Source organism: Saimiri boliviensis, chromosome 19 (genome assembly GCF_048565385.1).
Source record: "Saimiri boliviensis isolate mSaiBol1 chromosome 19, mSaiBol1.pri, whole genome shotgun sequence".
Classification (NCBI taxonomy): Eukaryota; Metazoa; Chordata; class Mammalia; order Primates; family Cebidae; genus Saimiri; species Saimiri boliviensis.
Genome location: NC_133467.1, coordinates 43,168,410 through 43,193,651, shown reverse-complemented (window position 1 = coordinate 43,193,651; position 25,242 = coordinate 43,168,410).

Here is a 25,242-nt window from a genome sequence, read left to right as displayed (position 1 = left end):
TGCGTCTCTAGGGCTGGAAATGACGGTTTCTGCATTCTCCAAAGAAAGGGTTTCTGAACTGCTGCAAACACACATCAGTTTAACTCTGGAAGTTGAATACACACATTGACAACCATTCTGCTAGATAGCTCCGTTTTGGTTTTAGAGCAAGGTATTTCTCTTTACAGCCTGTTCTCCCATCCACTCTGGAATATCCAAACGCAGCTTTTAGAAGAAACGTGTTTCTTCCTCGCTGAATCTAAACATAGATGCAACTTCCTAAAAGGAACCAACACACAGAAGATGAGTTCGTAAGAAGCGGGTGTTCTGTGTTTTAAACGCATTCTTACTGCTAACTCTTATATGCGTCTCTAGGGCTGGAAATGACGGTTTCTGCATTCTCCAAAGAAAGGGTTTCTGAACTGCTGCAAACACACATCAGTTTAACTCTGGAAGTTGAATACACACATTGACAACCATTCTGCTAGATAGCTCCGTTTTGGTTTTAGAGCAAGGTATTTCTCTTTACAGCCTGTTCTCCCATCCACTCTGGAATATCCAAATGCAGCTTTTAGAAGAAACGTGTTTCTTCCTCGCTGAATCTAAACATAGATGCAACTTCCTAAAAGGAACCAACACACAGAAGATGAGTTCGTAAGAAGCGGGTGTTCTGTGTTTTAAACGCATTCTTACTGCTAACTCTTATATGCGTCTCTAGGGCTGGAAATGACGGTTTCTGCATTCTCCAAAGAAAGGGTTTCTGAACTGCTGCAAACACACATCAGTTTAACTCTGGAAGTTGAATACACACATTGACAACCATTCTGCTAGATAGCTCCGTTTTGGTTTTAGAGCAAGGTATTTCTCTTTACAGCCTGTTCTCCCATCCACTCTGGAATATCCAAACGCAGCTCTTAGAAGAAACGTGTTTCTTCCTCGCTGAATCTAAACATAGATGCAACTTCCTAAAAGGAACCAACACACAGAAGATGAGTTCGTAAGAAGCGGGTGTTCTGTGTTTTAAACGCATTCTTACTGCTAACTCTTACATGCGTCTCTAGGGCTGGAAATGACGGTTTCTGCATTCTCCAAAGAAAGGGTTTCTGAACTGCTGCAAACACACATCAGTTTAACTCTGGAAGTTGAATACACACATTGACAACCATTCTGCTAGATAGCTCCGTTTTGGTTTTAGAGCAAGGTATTTCTCTTTACAGCCTGTTCTCCCATCCACTCTGGAATATCCAAACGCAGCTTTTAGAAGAAACGTGTTTCTTCCTCGCTGAATCTAAACATAGATGCAACTTCCTAAAAGGAACCAACACACAGAAGATGAGTTCGTAAGAAGCGGGTGTTCTGTGTTTTAAACGCATTCTTACTGCTAACTCTTATATGCGTCTCTAGGGCTGGAAATGACGGTTTCTGCATTCTCCAAAGAAAGGGTTTCTGAACTGCTGCAAACACACATCAGTTTAACTCTGGAAGTTGAATACACACATTGACAACCATTCTGCTAGATAGCTCCGTTTTGGTTTTAGAGCAAGGTATTTCTCTTTACAGCCTGTTCTCCCATCCACTCTGGAATATCCAAATGCAGCTTTTAGAAGAAACGTGTTTCTTCCTCGCTGAATCTAAACATAGATGCAACTTCCTAAAAGGAACCAACACACAGCAGATGAGTTCGTAAGAAGCGGGTGTTCTGTGTTTTAAACGCATTCTTACTGCTAACTCTTACATGCGTCTCTAGGGCTGGAAATGACGGTTTCTGCATTCTCCAAAGAAAGGGTTTCTGAACTGCTGCAAACACACATCAGTTTAACTCTGGAAGTTGAATACACACATTGACAACCATTCTGCTAGATAGCTCCGTTTTGGTTTTAGAGCAAGGTATTTCTCTTTACAGCCTGTTCTCCCATCCACTCTGGAATATCCAAACGCAGCTTTTAGAAGAAACGTGTTTCTTCCTCGCTGAATCTAAACATAGATGCAATTTCCTAAAAGGAACCAACACACAGAAGATGAGTTCGTAAGAAGCGGGTGTTCTGTGTTTTAAACGCATTCTTACTGCTAACTCTTACATGCGTCTCTAGGGCTGGAAATGACGGTTTCTGCATTCTCCAAAGAAAGGGTTTCTGAACTGCTGCAAACACACATCAGTTTAACTCTGGAAGTTGAATACACACATTGACAACCATTCTGCTAGATAGCTCCGTTTTGGTTTTAGAGCAAGTATTTCTCTTTACAGCCTGTTCTCCCATCCACTCTGGAATATCCAAACGCAGCTTTTAGAAGAAACGTGTTTCTTCCTCGCTGAATCTAAACATAGATGCAACTTCCTAAAAGGAACCAACACACAAGATGAGTTCGTAAGAAGCGGGTGTTCTGTGTTTTAAACGCATTCTTACTGCTAACTCTTATATGCGTCTCTAGGGCTGGAAATGAGGGTTTCTGCATTCTCCAAAGAAAGGGTTTCTGAACTGCTGCAAACACACATCAGTTTAACTCTGGAAGTTGAATACACACATTGACAACCATTCTGCTAGATAGCTCCGTTTTGGTTTTAGAGCAAGGTATTTCTCTTTACAGCCTGTTCTCCCATCCACTCTGGAATATCCAAACGCAGCTTTTAGAAGAAACGTGTTTCTTCCTCGCTGAATCTAAACATAGATGCAACTTCCTAAAAGGAACCAACACACAGAAGATGAGTTCGTAAGAAGCGGGTGTTCTGTGTTTTAAACGCATTCTTACTGCTAACTCTTACATGCGTCTCTAGGGCTGGAAATGACGGTTTCTGCATTCTCCAAAGAAAGGGTTTCTGAACTGCTGCAAACACACATCAGTTTAACTCTGGAAGTTGAATACACACATTGACAACCATTCTGCTAGATAGCTCCGTTTTGGTTTTAGAGCAAGGTATTTCTCTTTACAGCCTGTTCTCCCATCCACTCTGGAATATCCAAACGCAGCTTTTAGAAGAAACGTGTTTCTTCCTCGCTGAATCTAAACATAGATGCAACTTCCTAAAAGGAACCAACACACAGAAGATGAGTTCGTAAGAAGCGGGTGTTCTGTGTTTTAAACGCATTCTTACTGCTAACTCTTATATGCGTCTCTAGGGCTGGAAATGACGGTTTCTGCAATCTCCAAAGAAAGGGTTTCTGAACTGCTGCAAACACACATCAGTTTAACTCTGGAAGTTGAATACACACATTGACAACCATTCTGCTAGATAGCTCCGTTTTGGTTTTAGAGCAAGGTATTTCTCTTTACAGCCTGTTCTCCCATCCACTCTGGAATATCCAAACGCAGCTTTTAGAAGAAACGTGTTTCTTCCTCGCTGAATCTAAACATAGATGCAACTTCCTAAAAGGAACCAACACACAGAAGATGAGTTCGTAAGAAGCGGGTGTTCTGTGTTTTAAACGCATTCTTACTGCTAACTCTTACATGCGTCTCTAGGGCTGGAAATGACGGTTTCTGCATTCTCCAAAGAAAGGGTTTCTGAACTGCTGCAAACACACATCAGTTTAACTCTGGAAGTTGAATACATACATTGACAACCATTCTGCTAGATAGCTCCGTTTTGGTTTTAGAGCAAGGTATTTCTCTTTACAGCCTGTTCTCCCATCCACTCTGGAATATCCAAACGCAGCTCTTAGAAGAAACGTGTTTCTTCCTCGCTGAATCTAAACATAGATGCAACTTCCTAAAAGGAACCAACACACAGAAGATGAGTTCGTAAGAAGCGGGTGTTCTGTGTTTTAAACGCATTCTTACTGCTAACTCTTACATGCGTCTCTAGGGCTGGAAATGACGGTTTCTGCATTCTCCAAAGAAAGGGTTTCTGAACTGCTGCAAACACACATCAGTTTAACTCTGGAATTTGAATACACACATTGACAACCATTCTGCTAGATAGCTCCGTTTTGGTTTTAGAGCAAGGTATTTCTCTTTACAGCCTGTTCTCCCATCCACTCTGGAATATCCAAACGCAGCTTTTAGAAGAAACGTGTTTCTTCCTCGCTGAATCTAAACATAGATGCAACTTCCTAAAAGGAACCAACACACAGAAGATGAGTTCGTAAGAAGCGGGTGTTCTGTGTTTTAAACGCATTCTTACTGCTAACTCTTATATGCGTCTCTAGGGCTGGAAATGACGGTTTCTGCATTCTCCAAAGAAAGGGTTTCTGAACTGCTGCAAACACACATCAGTTTAACTCTGGAAGTTGAATACACACATTGACAACCATTCTGCTAGATAGCTCCGTTTTGGTTTTAGAGCAAGGTATTTCTCTTTACAGCCTGTTCTCCCATCCACTCTGGAATATCCAAACGCAGCTTTTAGAAGAAACGTGTTTCTTCCTCGCTGAATCTAAACATAGATGCAACTTCCTAAAAGGAACCAACACACAAGATGAGTTCGTAAGAAGCGGGTGTTCTGTGTTTTAAACGCATTCTTACTGCTAACTCTTATATGCGTCTCTAGGGCTGGAAATGACGGTTTCTGCATTCTCCAAAGAAAGGGTTTCTGAACTGCTGCAAACACACATCAGTTTAACTCTGGAAGTTGAATACACACATTGACAACCATTCTGCTAGATAGCTCCGTTTTGGTTTTAGAGCAAGGTATTTCTCTTTACAGCCTGTTCTCCCATCCACTCTGGAATATCCAAACGCAGCTTTTAGAAGAAACGTGTTTCTTCCTCGCTGAATCTAAACATAGATGCAACTTCCTAAAAGGAACCAACACACAGAAGATGAGTTCGTAAGAAGCGGGTGTTCTGTGTTTTAAACGCATTCTTACTGCTAACTCTTACATGCGTCTCTAGGGCTGGAAATGACGGTTTCTGCATTCTCCAAAGAAAGGGTTTCTGAACTGCTGCAAACACACATCAGTTTAACTCTGGAAGTTGAATACACACATTGACAACCATTCTGCTAGATAGCTCCGTTTTGGTTTTAGAGCAAGGTATTTCTCTTTACAGCCTGTTCTCCCATCCACTCTGGAATATCCAAACGCAGCTTTTAGAAGAAACGTGTTTCTTCCTCGCTGAATCTAAACATAGATGCAACTTCCTAAAAGGAACCAACACACAGAAGATGAGTTCGTAAGAAGCGGGTGTTCTGTGTTTTAAACGCATTCTTACTGCTAACTCTTACATGCGTCTCTAGGGCTGGAAATGACGGTTTCTGCATTCTCCAAAGAAAGGGTTTCTGAACTGCTGCAAACACACATCAGTTTAGCTCTGGAAGTTGAATAGACACATTGACAACCATTCTGCTAGATAGCTCCGTTTTGGTTTTAGAGCAAGGTATTTCTCTTTACAGCCTGTTCTCCCATCCACTCTGGAATATCCAAACGCAGCTTTTAGAAGAAACGTGTTTCTTCCTCGCTGAATCTAAACATAGATGCAACTTCCTAAAAGGAACCAACACACAGAAGATGAGTTCGTAAGAAGCGGGTGTTCTGTGTTTTAAACGCATTCTTACTGCTAACTCTTATAAGCGTCTCTAGGGCTGGAAATGACGGTTTCTGCATTCTCCAAAGAAAGGGTTTCTGAACTGCTGAAAACACACATCAGTTTAGCTCTGGAAGTTGAATAGACACATTGACAACCATTCTGCTAGATAGCTCCGTTTTGGTTTTAGAGCAAGGTATTTTTCTTTACAGCTTGTTCTCCCATCCACTCTGGAATATCCAAACGCAGCTTTTAGAAGAAACGTGTTTCTTCCTCGCTGAATCTAAACATAGATGCAACTTCCTAAAAGGAACCAACACACAGAAGATGAGTTCGTAAGAAGCGGGTGTTCTGTGTTTTAAACGCATTCTTACTGCTAACTCTTAAATGCATCTCTAGGGCTGGAAATGACGGTTTCTGCATTCTCCAAAGAAAGGGTTTCTGAACTGCTGAAAACACACATCAGTTTAGCTCTGGAAGTTGAATAGACACATTGACAACCATTCTGCTAGATAGCTCCGTTTTGGTTTTAGAGCAAGGTATTTCTCTTTACAGCCTGTTCTCCCATCCACTCTGGAATGTCCAAACGCAGCTTTTAGAAGAAACGTGATTCTACCTCGCTGAATCTAAACATAGATGCAACTTCCTAAAAGGAACCAACACACAGCAGATGAGTTCGTAAGAAGCGGGTGTTCTGTGTTTTAAACGCATTCTTACTACTAACTCTCATAAGCGTCTCTAGGGCGGGAAAAGACGGTTTCTGCATTCTCCAAAGAAAGGGTTTCTGAACTGCTGCAAACACACATCAGTTTAGCTCTGGAAGTTGAATACACACATTGACAACCATTCTGCTAGATAGCTCCGTTTTGGTTTTAGAGCAAGGTATTTCTCTTTACAGCCTGTTCTCCCATCCACTCTGGAATGTCCAAACGCAGCTTTTAGAAGAAACGTGTTTCTTCCTCGCTGAATCTAAACATATATGTAACTTCCTAAAAGGAGCCAACACACAGCGGATGAGTTCGTAATAAGCGGGTCTTCTGTGTTTTAAACGCATTCTTACTGCTAACTCTCCTAAGCGTCTCTGGGGCGGGAAAAGACTTTTTCTGCATTCTCCAAAGAAAGGGTTTCTGAACTGCTGCAAACACACAGCAGTTTACCTCTGGAACTTGAATAAACGCATTGACAACCATTCTGCTAGATAGCTCCGTTTTGGTTTTAGAGCAAGGTATTTCTCTTTACAGCCTGTTTTCCCATCCACTCTGGAATGTCCAAACGCAGCTTTTAGAAGAAACGTGTTTCTACCTCGCTGAATCTAAACATAGATGGAATTTTCTAAAAGGAACCAACACACAACAGATGAGTTCGTAAGAAGCGGGTCTTCTGTGTTTTAAACGCATTCTTACTGCTAACTCTTATAAGCGTCTCTAGGGCGGGAAAAGACAGTTTCTGCATTCTCCAAAGAAAGGGTTTCTGAACTGCTGCAAACACACATCAGTTTAACTCTGGAAGTTGAATACACACATTGACAACCATTCTGCTAGATAGCTCCGTTTTGGTTTTAGAGCAAGGTATTTCTCTTTACAGCCTGTTCTCCCATCCACTCTGGAATGTCCAAACGCAGCTTTTAGAAGAAACGTGTTTCTACCTCGCTGAATGTAAACATAGATGCAACTTCCTAAAAGGAACCAACACACAGCAGATGACTTCGTAAGAAGGGGGTCTTCTGTGTTTTAAACGCATTCTTACTGCTAACTCTTATAAGCGTCTCTAGGGCGGGAAAAGACTGTTTCTGCATTCTCCAAAGAAAGGGTTTCTGAACGGCTGCAAACACACATCAGTTTAACTCTGGAACCTGAATACACACATTGAAAACCATTCTGCTAGATAGCTCCGTTTTGGTTTTAGAGCAATATATTTCTCTTTACAGCCTGTTCTCCCATCCACTGTGGAATGTCCAAACGCAGCTTATAGAAGAAACGTGTTTCTACCTCGCTGAATCTAAACATAGATGCAACTTCCTAAAAGGAACCAACACACAGCAGATGAGTTCGTAAGAAGCGGGTGTTCTGTGTTTTAAACGCATTCTTACTGCTAACTCTTACATGCGTCTCTAGGGCTGGAAATGACGGTTTCTGCATTCTCCAAAGAAAGGGTTTCTGAACTGCTGCAAACACACATCAGTTTAACTCTGGAAGTTGAATAAACATATTGACAACCATTCTGCTAGATAGCTCCGTTTTGGTTTTAGAGCAAGGTATTTCTCTTTACAGCCTGTTCTCCCATCCACTCTGGAATATCCAAACGCAGCTTTTAGAAGAAACGTGTTTCTTCCTCGCTGAATCTAAACATAGATGCAACTTCCTAAAAGGAACCAACACACAGAAGATGAGTTCGTAAGAAGCGGGTGTTCTGTGTTTTAAACGCATTCTTACTGCTAACTCTTACATGCGTCTCTAGGGCTGGAAATGACGGTTTCTGCATTCTCCAAAGAAAGGGTTTCTGAACTGCTGCAAACACACATCAGTTTAACTCTGGAATTTGAATACACACATTGACAACCATTCTGCTAGATAGCTCCGTTTTGGTTTTAGAGCAAGGTATTTCTCTTTACAGCCTGTTCTCCCATCCACTCTGGAATATCCAAACGCAGCTTTTAGAAGAAACGTGTTTCTTCCTCGCTGAATCTAAACATAGATGCAACTTCCTAAAAGGAACCAACACACAGAAGATGAGTTCGTAAGAAGCGGGTGTTCTGTGTTTTAAACGCATTCTTACTGCTAACTCTTATATGCGTCTCTAGGGCTGGAAATGACGGTTTCTGCATTCTCCAAAGAAAGGGTTTCTGAACTGCTGCAAACACACATCAGTTTAACTCTGGAAGTTGAATACACACATTGACAACCATTCTGCTAGATAGCTCCGTTTTGGTTTTAGAGCGAGGTATTTCTCTTTACAGCCTGTTCTCCCATCCACTCTGGAATATCCAAACGCAGCTTTTAGAAGAAACGTGTTTCTTCCTCGCTGAATCTAAACATAGATGCAACTTCCTAAAAGGAACCAACACACAGAAGATGAGTTCGTAAGAAGCGGGTGTTCTGTGTTTTAAACGCATTCTTACTGCTAACTCTTACATGCGTCTCTAGGGCTGGAAATGACGGTTTCTGCATTCTCCAAAGAAAGGGTTTCTGAACTGCTGCAAACACACATCAGTTTAACTCTGGAAGTTGAATACACACATTGACAACCATTCTGCTAGATAGCTCCGTTTTGGTTTTAGAGCAAGGTATTTCTCTTTACAGCCTGTTCTCCCATCCACTCTGGAATATCCAAACGCAGCTTTTAGAAGAAACGTGTTTCTTCCTCGCTGAATCTAAACATAGATGCAACTTCCTAAAAGGAACCAACACACAGAAGATGAGTTCGTAAGAAGCGGGTGTTCTGTGTTTTAAACGCATTCTTACTGCTAACTCTTATATGCGTCTCTAGGGCTGGAAATGACGGTTTCTGCATTCTCCAAAGAAAGGGTTTCTGAACTGCTGCAAACACACATCAGTTTAACTCTGGAAGTTGAATACACACATTGACAACCATTCTGCTAGATAGCTCCGTTTTGGTTTTAGAGCAAGGTATTTCTCTTTACAGCCTGTTCTCCCATCCACTCTGGAATATCCAAATGCAGCTTTTAGAAGAAACGTGTTTCTTCCTCGCTGAATCTAAACATAGATGCAACTTCCTAAAAGGAACCAACACACAGAAGATGAGTTCGTAAGAAGCGGGTGTTCTGTGTTTTAAACGCATTCTTACTGCTAACTCTTATATGCGTCTCTAGGGCTGGAAATGACGGTTTCTGCATTCTCCAAAGAAAGGGTTTCTGAACTGCTGCAAACACACATCAGTTTAACTCTGGAAGTTGAATACACACATTGACAACCATTCTGCTAGATAGCTCCGTTTTGGTTTTAGAGCAAGGTATTTCTCTTTACAGCCTGTTCTCCCATCCACTCTGGAATATCCAAACGCAGCTCTTAGAAGAAACGTGTTTCTTCCTCGCTGAATCTAAACATAGATGCAACTTCCTAAAAGGAACCAACACACAGAAGATGAGTTCGTAAGAAGCGGGTGTTCTGTGTTTTAAACGCATTCTTACTGCTAACTCTTACATGCGTCTCTAGGGCTGGAAATGACGGTTTCTGCATTCTCCAAAGAAAGGGTTTCTGAACTGCTGCAAACACACATCAGTTTAACTCTGGAAGTTGAATACACACATTGACAACCATTCTGCTAGATAGCTCCGTTTTGGTTTTAGAGCAAGGTATTTCTCTTTACAGCCTGTTCTCCCATCCACTCTGGAATATCCAAACGCAGCTTTTAGAAGAAACGTGTTTCTTCCTCGCTGAATCTAAACATAGATGCAACTTCCTAAAAGGAACCAACACACAGAAGATGAGTTCGTAAGAAGCGGGTGTTCTGTGTTTTAAACGCATTCTTACTGCTAACTCTTATATGCGTCTCTAGGGCTGGAAATGACGGTTTCTGCATTCTCCAAAGAAAGGGTTTCTGAACTGCTGCAAACACACATCAGTTTAACTCTGGAAGTTGAATACACACATTGACAACCATTCTGCTAGATAGCTCCGTTTTGGTTTTAGAGCAAGGTATTTCTCTTTACAGCCTGTTCTCCCATCCACTCTGGAATATCCAAATGCAGCTTTTAGAAGAAACGTGTTTCTTCCTCGCTGAATCTAAACATAGATGCAACTTCCTAAAAGGAACCAACACACAGCAGATGAGTTCGTAAGAAGCGGGTGTTCTGTGTTTTAAACGCATTCTTACTGCTAACTCTTATATGCGTCTCTAGGGCTGGAAATGACGGTTTCTGCATTCTCCAAAGAAAGGGTTTCTGAACTGCTGCAAACACACATCAGTTTAACTCTGGAAGTTGAATACACACATTGACAACCATTCTGCTAGATAGCTCCGTTTTGGTTTTAGAGCAAGGTATTTCTCTTTACAGCCTGTTCTCCCATCCACTCTGGAATATCCAAACGCAGCTTTTAGAAGAAACGTGTTTCTTCCTCGCTGAATCTAAACATAGATGCAACTTCCTAAAAGGAACCAACACACAGAAGATGAGTTCGTAAGAAGCGGGTGTTCTGTGTTTTAAACGCATTCTTACTGCTAACTCTTATATGCGTCTCTAGGGCTGGAAATGACGGTTTCTGCATTCTCCAAAGAAAGGGTTTCTGAACTGCCTAAAACACACATCAGTTTAGCTCTGGAAGTTGAATAGACACATTGACAACCATTCTGCTAGATAGCTCTGTTTTGGTTTTAGAGCAAGGTATTTTTCTTTACAGCCTGTTCTCCCATCCACTCTGGAATATCCAAACGCAGCTTTTAGAAGAAACGTGTTTCTTCCTCGCTGAATCTAAACATAGATGCAACTTCCTAAAAGGAACCAACACACAGAAGATGAGTTCGTAAGAAGCGGGTGTTCTGTGTTTTAAACGCATTCTTACTGCTAACTCTTACATGCGTCTCTAGGGCTGGAAATGACGGTTTCTGCATTCTCCAAAGAAAGGGTTTCTGAACTGCTGCAAACACACATCAGTTTAACTCTGGAAGTTGAATACACACATTGACAACCATTCTGCTAGATAGCTCCGTTTTGGTTTTAGAGCAAGGTATTTCTCTTTACAGCCTGTTCTCCCATCCACTCTGGAATATCCAAACGCAGCTCTTAGAAGAAACGTGTTTCTTCCTCGCTGAATCTAAACATAGATGCAACTTCCTAAAAGGAACCAACACACAGAAGATGAGTTCGTAAGAAGCGGGTGTTCTGTGTTTTAAACGCATTCTTACTGCTAACTCTTATATGCGTCTCTAGGGCTGGAAATGACGGTTTCTGCATTCTCCAAAGAAAGGGTTTCTGAACTGCTGCAAACACACATCAGTTTAACTCTGGAAGTTGAATACACACATTGACAACCATTCTGCTAGATAGCTCCGTTTTGGTTTTAGAGCAAGGTATTTCTCTTTACAGCCTGTTCTCCCATCCACTCTGGAATATCCAAACGCAGCTCTTAGAAGAAACGTGTTTCTTCCTCGCTGAATCTAAACATAGATGCAACTTCCTAAAAGGAACCAACACACAGAAGATGAGTTCGTAAGAAGCGGGTGTTCTGTGTTTTAAACGCATTCTTACTGCTAACCCTTACATGCGTCTCTAGGGCTGGAAATGACGGTTTCTGCATTCTCCAAAGAAAGGGTTTCTGAACTGCTGCAAACACACATCAGTTTAACTCTGGAAGTTGAATACACACATTGACAACCATTCTGCTAGATAGCTCCGTTTTGGTTTTAGAGCAAGGTATTTCTCTTTACAGCCTGTTCTCCCATCCACTCTGGAATATCCAAACGCAGCTTTTAGAAGAAACGTGTTTCTTCCTCGCTGAATCTAAACATAGATGCAACTTCCTAAAAGGAACCAACACACAGAAGATGAGTTCGTAAGAAGCGGGTGTTCTGTGTTTTAAACGCATTCTTACTGCTAACTCTTATATGCGTCTCTAGGGCTGGAAATGACGGTTTCTGCATTCTCCAAAGAAAGGGTTTCTGAACTGCTGCAAACACACATCAGTTTAACTCTGGAAGTTGAATACACACATTGACAACCATTCTGCTAGATAGCTCCGTTTTGGTTTTAGAGCAAGGTATTTCTCTTTACAGCCTGTTCTCCCATCCACTCTGGAATATCCAAATGCAGCTTTTAGAAGAAACGTGTTTCTTCCTCGCTGAATCTAAACATAGATGCAACTTCCTAAAAGGAACCAACACACAGAAGATGAGTTCGTAAGAAGCGGGTGTTCTGTGTTTTAAACGCATTCTTACTGCTAACTCTTATATGCGTCTCTAGGGCTGGAAATGACGGTTTCTGCATTCTCCAAAGAAAGGGTTTCTGAACTGCTGCAAACACACATCAGTTTAACTCTGGAAGTTGAATACACACATTGACAACCATTCTGCTAGATAGCTCCGTTTTGGTTTTAGAGCAAGGTATTTCTCTTTACAGCCTGTTCTCCCATCCACTCTGGAATATCCAAACGCAGCTCTTAGAAGAAACGTGTTTCTTCCTCGCTGAATCTAAACATAGATGCAACTTCCTAAAAGGAACCAACACACAGAAGATGAGTTCGTAAGAAGCGGGTGTTCTGTGTTTTAAACGCATTCTTACTGCTAACTCTTACATGCGTCTCTAGGGCTGGAAATGACGGTTTCTGCATTCTCCAAAGAAAGGGTTTCTGAACTGCTGCAAACACACATCAGTTTAACTCTGGAAGTTGAATACACACATTGACAACCATTCTGCTAGATAGCTCCGTTTTGGTTTTAGAGCAAGGTATTTCTCTTTACAGCCTGTTCTCCCATCCACTCTGGAATATCCAAACGCAGCTTTTAGAAGAAACGTGTTTCTTCCTCGCTGAATCTAAACATAGATGCAACTTCCTAAAAGGAACCAACACACAGAAGATGAGTTCGTAAGAAGCGGGTGTTCTGTGTTTTAAACGCATTCTTACTGCTAACTCTTATATGCGTCTCTAGGGCTGGAAATGACGGTTTCTGCATTCTCCAAAGAAAGGGTTTCTGAACTGCCTAAAACACACATCAGTTTAGCTCTGGAAGTTGAATACACACATTGACAACCATTCTGCTAGATAGCTCCGTTTTGGTTTTAGAGCAAGGTATTTCTCTTTACAGCCTGTTCTCCCATCCACTCTGGAATATCCAAACGCAGCTTTTAGAAGAAACGTGTTTCTTCCTCGCTGAATCTAAACATAGATGCAACTTCCTAAAAGGAACCAACACACAGAAGATGAGTTCGTAAGAAGCGGGTGTTCTGTGTTTTAAACGCATTCTTACTGCTAACTCTTACATGCGTCTCTAGGGCTGGAAATGACGGTTTCTGCATTCTCCAAAGAAAGGGTTTCTGAACTGCTGCAAACACACATCAGTTTAACTCTGGAAGTTGAATACACACATTGACAACCATTCTGCTAGATAGCTCCGTTTTGGTTTTAGAGCAAGGTATTTCTCTTTACAGCCTGTTCTCCCATCCACTCTGGAATATCCAAACGCAGCTTTTAGAAGAAACGTGTTTCTTCCTCGCTGAATCTAAACATAGATGCAACTTCCTAAAAGGAACCAACACACAGAAGATGAGTTCGTAAGAAGCGGGTGTTCTGTGTTTTAAACGCATTCTTACTGCTAACTCTTACATGCGTCTCTAGGGCTGGAAATGACGGTTTCTGCATTCTCCAAAGAAAGGGTTTCTGAACTGCTGCAAACACACATCAGTTTAACTCTGGAAGTTGAATACACACATTGACAACCATTCTGCTAGATAGCTCCGTTTTGGTTTTAGAGCAAGGTATTTCTCTTTACAGCCTGTTCTCCCATCCACTCTGGAATATCCAAACGCAGCTTTTAGAAGAAACGTGTTTCTTCCTCGCTGAATCTAAACATAGATGCAACTTCCTAAAAGGAACCAACACACAGAAGATGAGTTCGTAAGAAGCGGGTGTTCTGTGTTTTAAACGCATTCTTACTGCTAACTCTTATATGCGTCTCTAGGGCTGGAAATGACGGTTTCTGCATTCTCCAAAGAAAGGGTTTCTGAACTGCTGCAAACACACATCAGTTTAACTCTGGAAGTTGAATACACACATTGACAACCATTCTGCTAGATAGCTCCGTTTTGGTTTTAGAGCAAGGTATTTCTCTTTACAGCCTGTTCTCCCATCCACTCTGGAATATCCAAACGCAGCTCTTAGAAGAAACGTGTTTCTTCCTCGCTGAATCTAAACATAGATGCAACTTCCTAAAAGGAACCAACACACAAGATGAGTTCGTAAGAAGCGGGTGTTCTGTGTTTTAAACGCATTCTTACTGCTAACTCTTATATGCGTCTCTAGGGCTGGAAATGACGGTTTCTGCATTCTCCAAAGAAAGGGTTTCTGAACTGCTGCAAACACACATCAGTTTAACTCTGGAAGTTGAATACACACATTGACAACCATTCTGCTAGATAGCTCCGTTTTGGTTTTAGAGCAAGGTATTTCTCTTTACAGCCTGTTCTCCCATCCACTCTGGAATATCCAAACGCAGCTTTTAGAAGAAACGTGTTTCTTCCTCGCTGAATCTAAACATAGATGCAACTTCCTAAAAGGAACCAACACACAGAAGATGAGTTCGTAAGAAGCGGGTGTTCTGTGTTTTAAACGCATTCTTACTGCTAACTCTTACATGCGTCTCTAGGGCTGGAAATGACGGTTTCTGCATTCTCCAAAGAAAGGGTTTCTGAACTGCTGCAAACACACATCAGTTTAACTCTGGAAGTTGAATACACACATTGACAACCATTCTGCTAGATAGCTCCGTTTTGGTTTTAGAGCAAGGTATTTCTCTTTACAGCCTGTTCTCCCATCCACTCTGGAATATCCAAACGCAGCTTTTAGAAGAAACGTGTTTCTTCCTCGCTGAATCTAAACATAGATGCAACTTCCTAAAAGGAACCAACACACAGAAGATGAGTTCGTAAGAAGCGGGTGTTCTGTGTTTTAAACGCATTCTTACTGCTAACTCTTACATGCGTCTCTAGGGCTGGAAATGACGGTTTCTGCATTCTCCAAAGAAAGGGTTTCTGAACTGCTGCAAACACACATCAGTTTAACTCTGGAACCTGAATAAACACATTGAAAACCATTCTGCTAGATAGCTCCGTTTTGGTTTTAGAGCAAGGTATTTCTCTTTACAGCCTGTTCTCCCATCCACTCTGGAATATCCAAACGCAGCTTTTAGAAGAAACGTGTTTCTTCCTCGCTGAATCTAAACATAGATGCAACTTCCTAAAAGGAACCAACACACAGAAGATGAGTTCGTAAGAAGCGGGTGTTCTGTGTTTTAAACGCATTCTTACTGCTAACTCTTATAAGCGTCTCTAGGGCTGGAAATGACGGTTTCTGCATTCTCCAAAGAAAGGGTTTCTGAACTGCTGAAAACACACATCAGTTTAGCTCTGGAAGTTGAATAGACACATTGACAACCATTCTGCTAGATAGCTCCGTTTTGGTTTTAGAGCAAGGTATTTTTCTTTACAGCCTGTTCTCCCATCCACTCTGGAATATCCAAACGCAGCTTTTAGAAGAAACGTGTTTCTTCCTCGCTGAATCTAAACATAGATGCAACTTCCTAAAAGGAACCAACACACAGAAGATGAGTTCGTAAGAAGCGGGTGTTCTGTGTTTTAAACGCATTCTTACTGCTAACTCTTAAATGCATCTCTAGGGCTGGAAATGACGGTTTCTGCATTCTCCAAAGAAAGGGTTTCTGAACTGCTGAAAACACACATCAGTTTAGCTCTGGAAGTTGAATAGACACATTGACAACCATTCTGCTAGATAGCTCCGTTTTGGTTTTAGAGCAAGGTATTTCTCTTTACAGCCTGTTCTCCCATCCACTCTGGAATGTCCAAACGCAGCTTTTAGAAGAAACGTGATTCTACCTCGCTGAATCTAAACATAGATGCAACTTCCTAAAAGGAACCAACACACAGCAGATGAGTTCGTAAGAAGCGGGTGTTCTGTGTTTTAAACGCATTCTTACTACTAACTCTCATAAGCGTCTCTAGGGCGGGAAAAGACGGTTTCTGCATTCTCCAAAGAAAGGGTTTCTGAACTGCTGCAAACACACATCAGTTTAGCTCTGGAAGTTGAATACACACATTGACAACCATTCTGCTAGATAGCTCCGTTTTGGTTTTAGAGCAAGGTATTTCTCTTTACAGCCTGTTCTCCCATCCACTCTGGAATGTCCAAACGCAGCTTTTAGAAGAAACGTGTTTCTTCCTCGCTGAATCTAAACATATATGTAACTTCCTAAAAGGAGCCAACACACAGCGGATGAGTTCGTAATAAGCGGGTCTTCTGTGTTTTAAACGCATTCTTACTGCTAACTCTCCTAAGCGTCTCTGGGGCGGGAAAAGACTTTTTCTGCATTCTCCAAAGAAAGGGTTTCTGAACTGCTGCAAACACACAGCAGTTTACCTCTGGAACTTGAATAAACGCATTGACAACCATTCTGCTAGATAGCTCCGTTTTGGTTTTAGAGCAAGGTATTTCTCTTTACAGCCTGTTTTCCCATCCACTCTGGAATGTCCAAACGCAGCTTTTAGAAGAAACGTGTTTCTACCTCGCTGAATCTAAACATAGATGGAATTTTCTAAAAGGAACCAACACACAACAGATGAGTTCGTAAGAAGCGGGTCTTCTGTGTTTTAAACGCATTCTTACTGCTAACTCTTATAAGCGTCTCTAGGGCGGGAAAAGACAGTTTCTGCATTCTCCAAAGAAAGGGTTTCTGAACTGCTGCAAACACACATCAGTTTAACTCTGGAAGTTGAATACACACATTGACAACCATTCTGCTAGATAGCTCCGTTTTGGTTTTAGAGCAAGGTATTTCTCTTTACAGCCTGTTCTCCCATCCACTCTGGAATGTCCAAACGCAGCTTTTAGAAGAAACGTGTTTCTACCTCGCTGAATGTAAACATAGATGCAACTTCCTAAAAGGAACCAACACACAGCAGATGACTTCGTAAGAAGGGGGTCTTCTGTGTTTTAAACGCATTCTTACTGCTAACTCTTATAAGCGTCTCTAGGGCGGGAAAAGACTGTTTCTGCATTCTCCAAAGAAAGGGTTTCTGAACGGCTGCAAACACACATCAGTTTAACTCTGGAACCTGAATACACACATTGAAAACCATTCTGCTAGATAGCTCCGTTTTGGTTTTAGAGCAATATATTTCTCTTTACAGCCTGTTCTCCCATCCACTGTGGAATGTCCAAACGCAGCTTATAGAAGAAACGTGTTTCTACCTCGCTGAATCTAAACATAGATGCAACTTCCTAAAAGGAACCAACACACAGCAGATGAGTTCGTAAGAAGCGGGTGTTCTGTGTTTTAAACGCATTCTTACTGCTAACTCTTACATGCGTCTCTAGGGCTGGAAATGACGGTTTCTGCATTCTCCAAAGAAAGGGTTTCTGAACTGCTGCAAACACACATCAGTTTAACTCTGGAAGTTGAATAAACATATTGACAACCATTCTGCTAGATAGCTCCGTTTTGGTTTTAGAGCAAGGTATTTCTCTTTACAGCCTGTTCTCCCATCCACTCTGGAATATCCAAACGCAGCTTTTAGAAGAAACGTGTTTCTTCCTCGCTGAATCTAAACATAGATGCAACTTCCTAAAAGGAACCAACACACAGAAGATGAGTTCGTAAGAAGCGGGTGTTCTGTGTTTTAAACGCATTCTTACTGCTAACTCTTACATGCGTCTCTAGGGCTGGAAATGACGGTTTCTGCATTCTCCAAAGAAAGGGTTTCTGAACTGCTGCAAACACACATCAGTTTAACTCTGGAATTTGAATACACACATTGACAACCATTCTGCTAGATAGCTCCGTTTTGGTTTTAGAGCAAGGTATTTCTCTTTACAGCCTGTTCTCCCATCCACTCTGGAATATCCAAACGCAGCTTTTAGAAGAAACGTGTTTCTTCCTCGCTGAATCTAAACATAGATGCAACTTCCTAAAAGGAACCAACACACAGAAGATGAGTTCGTAAGAAGCGGGTGTTCTGTGTTTTAAACGCATTCTTACTGCTAACTCTTATATGCGTCTCTAGGGCTGGAAATGACGGTTTCTGCATTCTCCAAAGAAAGGGTTTCTGAACTGCTGCAAACACACATCAGTTTAACTCTGGAAGTTGAATACACACATTGACAACCATTCTGCTAGATAGCTCCGTTTTGGTTTTAGAGCGAGGTATTTCTCTTTACAGCCTGTTCTCCCATCCACTCTGGAATATCCAAACGCAGCTTTTAGAAGAAACGTGTTTCTTCCTCGCTGAATCTAAACATAGATGCAACTTCCTAAAAGGAACCAACACACAGAAGATGAGTTCGTAAGAAGCGGGTGTTCTGTGTTTTAAACGCATTCTTACTGCTAACTCTTACATGCGTCTCTAGGGCTGGAAATGACGGTTTCTGCATTCTCCAAAGAAAGGGTTTCTGAACTGCTGCAAACACCCATCAGTTTAACTCTGGAAGTTGAATACACACATTGACAACCATTCTGCTAGATAGCTCCGTTTTGGTTTTAGAGCAAGGTATTTCTCTTTACAGCCTGTTCTCCCATCCACTCTGGAATATCCAAACGCAGCTCTTAGAAGAAACGTGTTTCTTCCTCGCTGAATCTAAACATAGATGCAACTTCCTAAAAGGAACCAACACACAGAAGATGAGTTCGTAAGAAGCGGGTGTTCTGTGTTTTAAACGCATTCTTACTGCTAACTCTTACATGCGTCTCTAGGGCTGGAAATGACGGTTTCTGCATTCTCCAAAGAAAGGGTTTCTGAACTGCTGCAAACACACATCAGTTTAACTCTGGAATTTGAATACACACATTGACAACCATTCTGCTAGATAGCTCCGTTTTGGTTTTAGAGCAAGGTATTTCTCTTTACAGCCTGTTCTCCCATCCACTCTGGAATATCCAAACGCAGCTCTTAGAAGAAACGTGTTTCTTCCTCGCTGAATCTAAACATAGATGCAACTTCCTAAAAGGAACCAACACACAGAAGATGAGTTCGTAAGAAGCGGGTGTTCTGTGTTTTAAACGCATTCTTACTGCTAACTCTTACATGCGTCTCTAGGGCTGGAAATGACGGTTTCTGCATTCTACAAAGAAAGGGTTTCTGAACTGCTGCAAACACACATCAGTTTAACTCTGGAAGTTGAATACACACATTGACAACCATTCTGCTAGATAGCTCCGTTTTGGTTTTAGAGCAAGGTATTTCTCTTTACAGCCTGTTCTCCCATCCACTCTGGAATATCCAAACGCAGCTTTTAGAAGAAACGTGTTTCTTCCTCGCTGAATCTAAACATAGATGCAACTTCCTAAAAGGAACCAACACACAGAAGATGAGTTCGTAAGAAGCGGGTGTTCTGTGTTTTAAACGCATTCTTACTGCTAACTCTTATATGCGTCTCTAGGGCTGGAAATGACGGTTTCTGCATTCTCCAAAGAAAGGGTTTCTGAACTGCTGCAAACACACATCAGTTTAACTCTGGAAGTTGAATACACACATTGACAACCATTCTGCTAGATAGCTCCGTTTTGGTTTTAGAGCAAGGTATTTCTCTTTACAGCCTGTTCTCCCATCCACTCTGGAATATCCAAATGCAGCTTTTAGAAGAAACGTGTTTCTTCCTCGCTGAATCTAAACATAGATGCAACTTCCTAAAAGGAACCAACACACAGAAGATGAGTTCGTAAGAAGCGGGTGTTCTGTGTTTTAAACGCATTCTTACTGCTAACTCTTATATGCGTCTCTAGGGCTGGAAATGACGGTTTCTGCATTCTCCAAAGAAAGGGTTTCTGAACTGCTGCAAACACACATCAGTTTAACTCTGGAAGTTGAATACACACATTGACAACCATTCTGCTAGATAGCTCCGTTTTGGTTTTAGAGCAAGGTATTTCTCTTTACAGCCTGTTCTCCCATCCACTCTGGAATGTCCAAACGTAGCTTTTAGAAGAAACGTGTTTCTTCCTCGCTGAATCTAAACATAGATGCAACTTCCTAAAAGGAACCAACACACAGCAGATGAGTTCGTAAGAAGCGGGTGTTCTGTGTTTTAAACGCATTCTTACTGCTAACTCTTATATGCGTCTCTAGGGCTGGAAATGACGGTTTCTGCATTCTCCAAAGAAAGGGTTTCTGAACTGCTGCAAACACACATCAGTTTAACTCTGGAAGTTGAATACACACATTGACAACCATTCTGCTAGATAGCTCCGTTTTGGTTTTAGAGCAAGGTATTTCTCTTTACAGCCTGTTCTCCCATCCACTCTGGAATATCCAAACGCAGCTTTTAGAAGAAACGTGTTTCTTCCTCGCTGAATCTAAACATAGATGCAACTTCCTAAAAGGAACCAACACACAGAAGATGAGTTCGTAAGAAGCGGGTGTTCTGTGTTTTAAACGCATTCTTACTGCTAACTCTTATATGCGTCTCTAGGGCTGGAAATGACGGTTTCTGCATTCTCCAAAGAAAGGGTTTCTGAACTGCCTAAAACACACATCAGTTTAACTCTGGAAGTTGAATAGACACATTGACAACCATTCTGCTAGATAGCTCCGTTTTGGTTTTAGAGCAAGGTATTTCTCTTTACAGCCTGTTCTCCCATCCACTCTGGAATGTCCAAACGTAGCTTTTAGAAGAAACGTGTTTCTTCCTCGCTGAATCTAAACATAGATGCAACTTCCTAAAAGGAACCAACACACAGCAGATGAGTTCGTAAGAAGCGGGTCTTCTGTGTTTTAAACGCATTCTTACTGCTAACTCTTATATGCGTCTCTAGGGCTGGAAATGACGGTTTCTGCATTCTCCAAAGAAAGGGTTTCTGAACTGCTGCAAACACACATCAGTTTAACTCTGGAAGTTGAATACACACATTGACAACCATTCTGCTAGATAGCTCCGTTTTGGTTTTAGAGCAAGGTATTTCTCTTTACAGCCTGTTCTCCCATCCACTCTGGAATATCCAAACGCAGCTTTTAGAAGAAACGTGTTTCTTCCTCGCTGAATCTAAACATAGATGCAACTTCCTAAAAGGAACCAACACACAGAAGATGAGTTCGTAAGAAGCGGGTGTTCTGTGTTTTAAACGCATTCTTACTGCTAACTCTTATATGCGTCTCTAGGGCTGGAAATGACGGTTTCTGCATTCTCCAAAGAAAGGGTTTCTGAACTGCCTAAAACACACATCAGTTTAGCTCTGGAAGTTGAATACACACATTGACAACCATTCTGCTAGATAGCTCCGTTTTGGTTTTAGAGCAAGGTATTTTTCTTTACAGCCTGTTCTCCCATCCACTCTGGAATATCCAAACGCAGCTTTTAGAAGAAACGTGTTTCTTCCTCGCTGAATCTAAACATAGATGCAACTTCCTAAAAGGAACCAACACACAGAAGATGAGTTCGTAAGAAGCGGGTGTTCTGTGTTTTAAACGCATTCTTACTGCTAACTCTTACATGCGTCTCTAGGGCTGGAAATGACGGTTTCTGCATTCTCCAAAGAAAGGGTTTCTGAACTGCTGCAAACACACATCAGTTTAACTCTGGAAGTTGAATACACACATTGACAACCATTCTGCTAGATAGCTCCGTTTTGGTTTTAGAGCAAGGTATTTCTCTTTACAGCCTGTTCTCCCATCCACTCTGGAATATCCAAACGCAGCTTTTAGAAGAAACGTGTTTCTTCCTCGCTGAATCTAAACATAGATGCAACTTCCTAAAAGGAACCAACACACAGAAGATGAGTTCGTAAGAAGCGGGTGTTCTGTGTTTTAAACGCATTCTTACTGCTAACTCTTACATGCGTCTCTAGGGCTGGAAATGACGGTTTCTGCATTCTCCAAAGAAAGGGTTTCTGAACTGCTGCAAACACACATCAGTTTAACTCTGGAAGTTGAATACACACATTGACAACCATTCTGCTAGATAGCTCCGTTTTGGTTTTAGAGCAAGGTATTTCTCTTTACAGCCTGTTCTCCCATCCACTCTGGAATATCCAAACGCAGCTTTTAGAAGAAACGTGTTTCTTCCTCGCTGAATCTAAACATAGATGCAACTTCCTAAAAGGAACCAACACACAGAAGATGAGTTCGTAAGAAGCGGGTGTTCTGTGTTTTAAACGCATTCTTACTGCTAACTCTTATATGCGTCTCTAGGGCTGGAAATGACGGTTTCTGCATTCTCCAAAGAAAGGGTTTCTGAACTGCTGCAAACACACATCAGTTTAACTCTGGAAGTTGAATACACACATTGACAACCATTCTGCTAGATAGCTCCGTTTTGGTTTTAGAGCAAGGTATTTCTCTTTACAGCCTGTTCTCCCATCCACTCTGGAATATCCAAACGCAGCTTTTAGAAGAAACGTGTTTCTTCCTCGCTGAATCTAAACATAGATGCAACTTCCTAAAAGGAACCAACACACAGAAGATGAGTTCGTAAGAAGCGGGTGTTCTGTGTTTTAAACGCATTCTTACTGCTAACTCTTACATGCGTCTCTAGGGCTGGAAATGACGGTTTCTGCATTCTCCAAAGAAAGGGTTTCTGAACTGCTGCAAACACACATCAGTTTAACTCTGGAAGTTGAATACACACATTGACAACCATTCTGCTAGATAGCTCCGTTTTGGTTTTAGAGCAAGGTATTTCTCTTTACAGCCTGTTCTCCCATCCACTCTGGAATATCCAAACGCAGCTTTTAGAAGAAACGTGTTTCTTCCTCGCTGAATCTAAACATAGATGCAACTTCCTAAAAGGAACCAACACACAGCAGATGAGTTCGTAAGAAGCGGGTGTTCTGTGTTTTAAACGCATTCTTACTGCTAACTCTTATATGCGTCTCTAGGGCTGGAAATGACGGTTTCTGCATTCTCCAAAGAAAGGGTTTCTGAACTGCTGCAAACACACATCAGTTTAACTCTGGAAGTTGAATACACACATTGACAACCATTCTGCTAGATAGCTCCGTTTTGGTTTTAGAGCAAGGTATTTCTCTTTACAGCCTGTTCTCCCATCCACTCTGGAATATCCAAACGCAGCTTTTAGAAGAAACGTGTTTCTTCCTCGCTGAATCTAAACATAGATGCAACTTCCTAAAAGGAACCAACACACAGAAGATGAGTTCGTAAGAAGCGGGTGTTCTGTGTTTTAAACGCATTCTTACTGCTAACTCTTACATGCGTCTCTAGGGCTGGAAATGACGGTTTCTGCATTCTCCAAAGAAAGGGTTTCTGAACTGCTGCAAACACACATCAGTTTAACTCTGGAATTTGAATACACACATTGACAACCATTCTGCTAGATAGCTCCGTTTTGGTTTTAGAGCAAGGTATTTCTCTTTACAGCCTGTTCTCCCATCCACTCTGGAATATCCAAACGCAGCTTTTAGAAGAAACGTGTTTTTTCCTCGCTGAATCTAAACATAGATGCAACTTCCTAAAAAAAACCAACACACAGAAGATGAGTTCGTAAGAAGCGGGTGTTCTGTGTTTTAAACGCATTCTTACTGCTAACTCTTATATGCGTCTCTAGGGCTGGAAATGACGGTTTCTGCATTCTCCAAAGAAAGGGTTTCTGAACTGCTGCAAACACACATCAGTTTAACTCTGGAAGTTGAATACACACATTGACAACCATTCTGCTAGATAGCTCCGTTTTGGTTTTAGAGCAAGGTATTTCTCTTTACAGCCTGTTCTCCCATCCACTCTGGAATATCCAAACGCAGCTCTTAGAAGAAACGTGTTTCTTCCTCGCTGAATCTAAACATAGATGCAACTTCCTAAAAGGAACCAACACACAGAAGATGAGTTCGTAAGAAGCGGGTGTTCTGTGTTTTAAACGCATTCTTACTGCTAACTCTTACATGCGTCTCTAGGGCTGGAAATGACGGTTTCTGCATTCTCCAAAGAAAGGGTTTCTGAACTGCTGCAAACACACATCAGTTTAACTCTGGAAGTTGAATACACACATTGACAACCATTCTGCTAGATAGCTCCGTTTTGGTTTTAGAGCAAGGTATTTCTCTTTACAGCCTGTTCTCCCATCCACTCTGGAATATCCAAACGCAGCTTTTAGAAGAAACGTGTTTCTTCCTCGCTGAATCTAAACATAGATGCAACTTCCTAAAAGGAACCAACACACAGAAGATGAGTTCGTAAGAAGCGGGTGTTCTGTGTTTTAAACGCATTCTTACTGCTAACTCTTATATGCGTCTCTAGGGCTGGAAATGACGGTTTCTGCATTCTCCAAAGAAAGGGTTTCTGAACTGCTGCAAACACACATCAGTTTAACTCTGGAAGTTGAATACACACATTGACAACCATTCTGCTAGATAGCTCCGTTTTGGTTTTAGAGCAAGATATTTCTCTTTACAGCCTGTTCTCCCATCCACTCTGGAATATCCAAATGCAGCTTTTAGAAGAAACGTGTTTCTTCCTCGCTGAATCTAAACATAGATGCAACTTCCTAAAAGGAACCAACACACAGAAGATGAGTTCGTAAGAAGCGGGTGTTCTGTGTTTTAAACGCATTCTTACTGCTAACTCTTATATGCGTCTCTAGGGCTGGAAATGACGGTTTCTGCATTCTCCAAAGAAAGGGTTTCTGAACTGCTGCAAACACACATCAGTTTAACTCTGGAAGTTGAATACACACATTGACAACCATTCTGCTAGATAGCTCCGTTTTGGTTTTAGAGCAAGGTATTTCTCTTTACAGCCTGTTCTCCCATCCACTCTGGAATGTCCAAACGTAGCTTTTAGAAGAAACGTGTTTCTTCCTCGCTGAATCTAAACATAGATGCAACTTCCTAAAAGGAACCAACACACAGCAGATGAGTTCGTAAGAAGCGGGTGTTCTGTGTTTTAAACGCATTCTTACTGCTAACTCTTATATGCGTCTCTAGGGCTGGAAATGACGGTTTCTGCATTCTCCAAAGAAAGGGTTTCTGAACTGCCTAAAACACACATCAGTTTAGCTCTGGAAGTTGAATACACACATTGACAACCATTCTGCTAGATAGCTCCGTTTTGGTTTTAGAGCAAGGTATTTTTCTTTACAGCCTGTTCTCCCATCCACTCTGGAATATCCAAACGCAGCTTTTA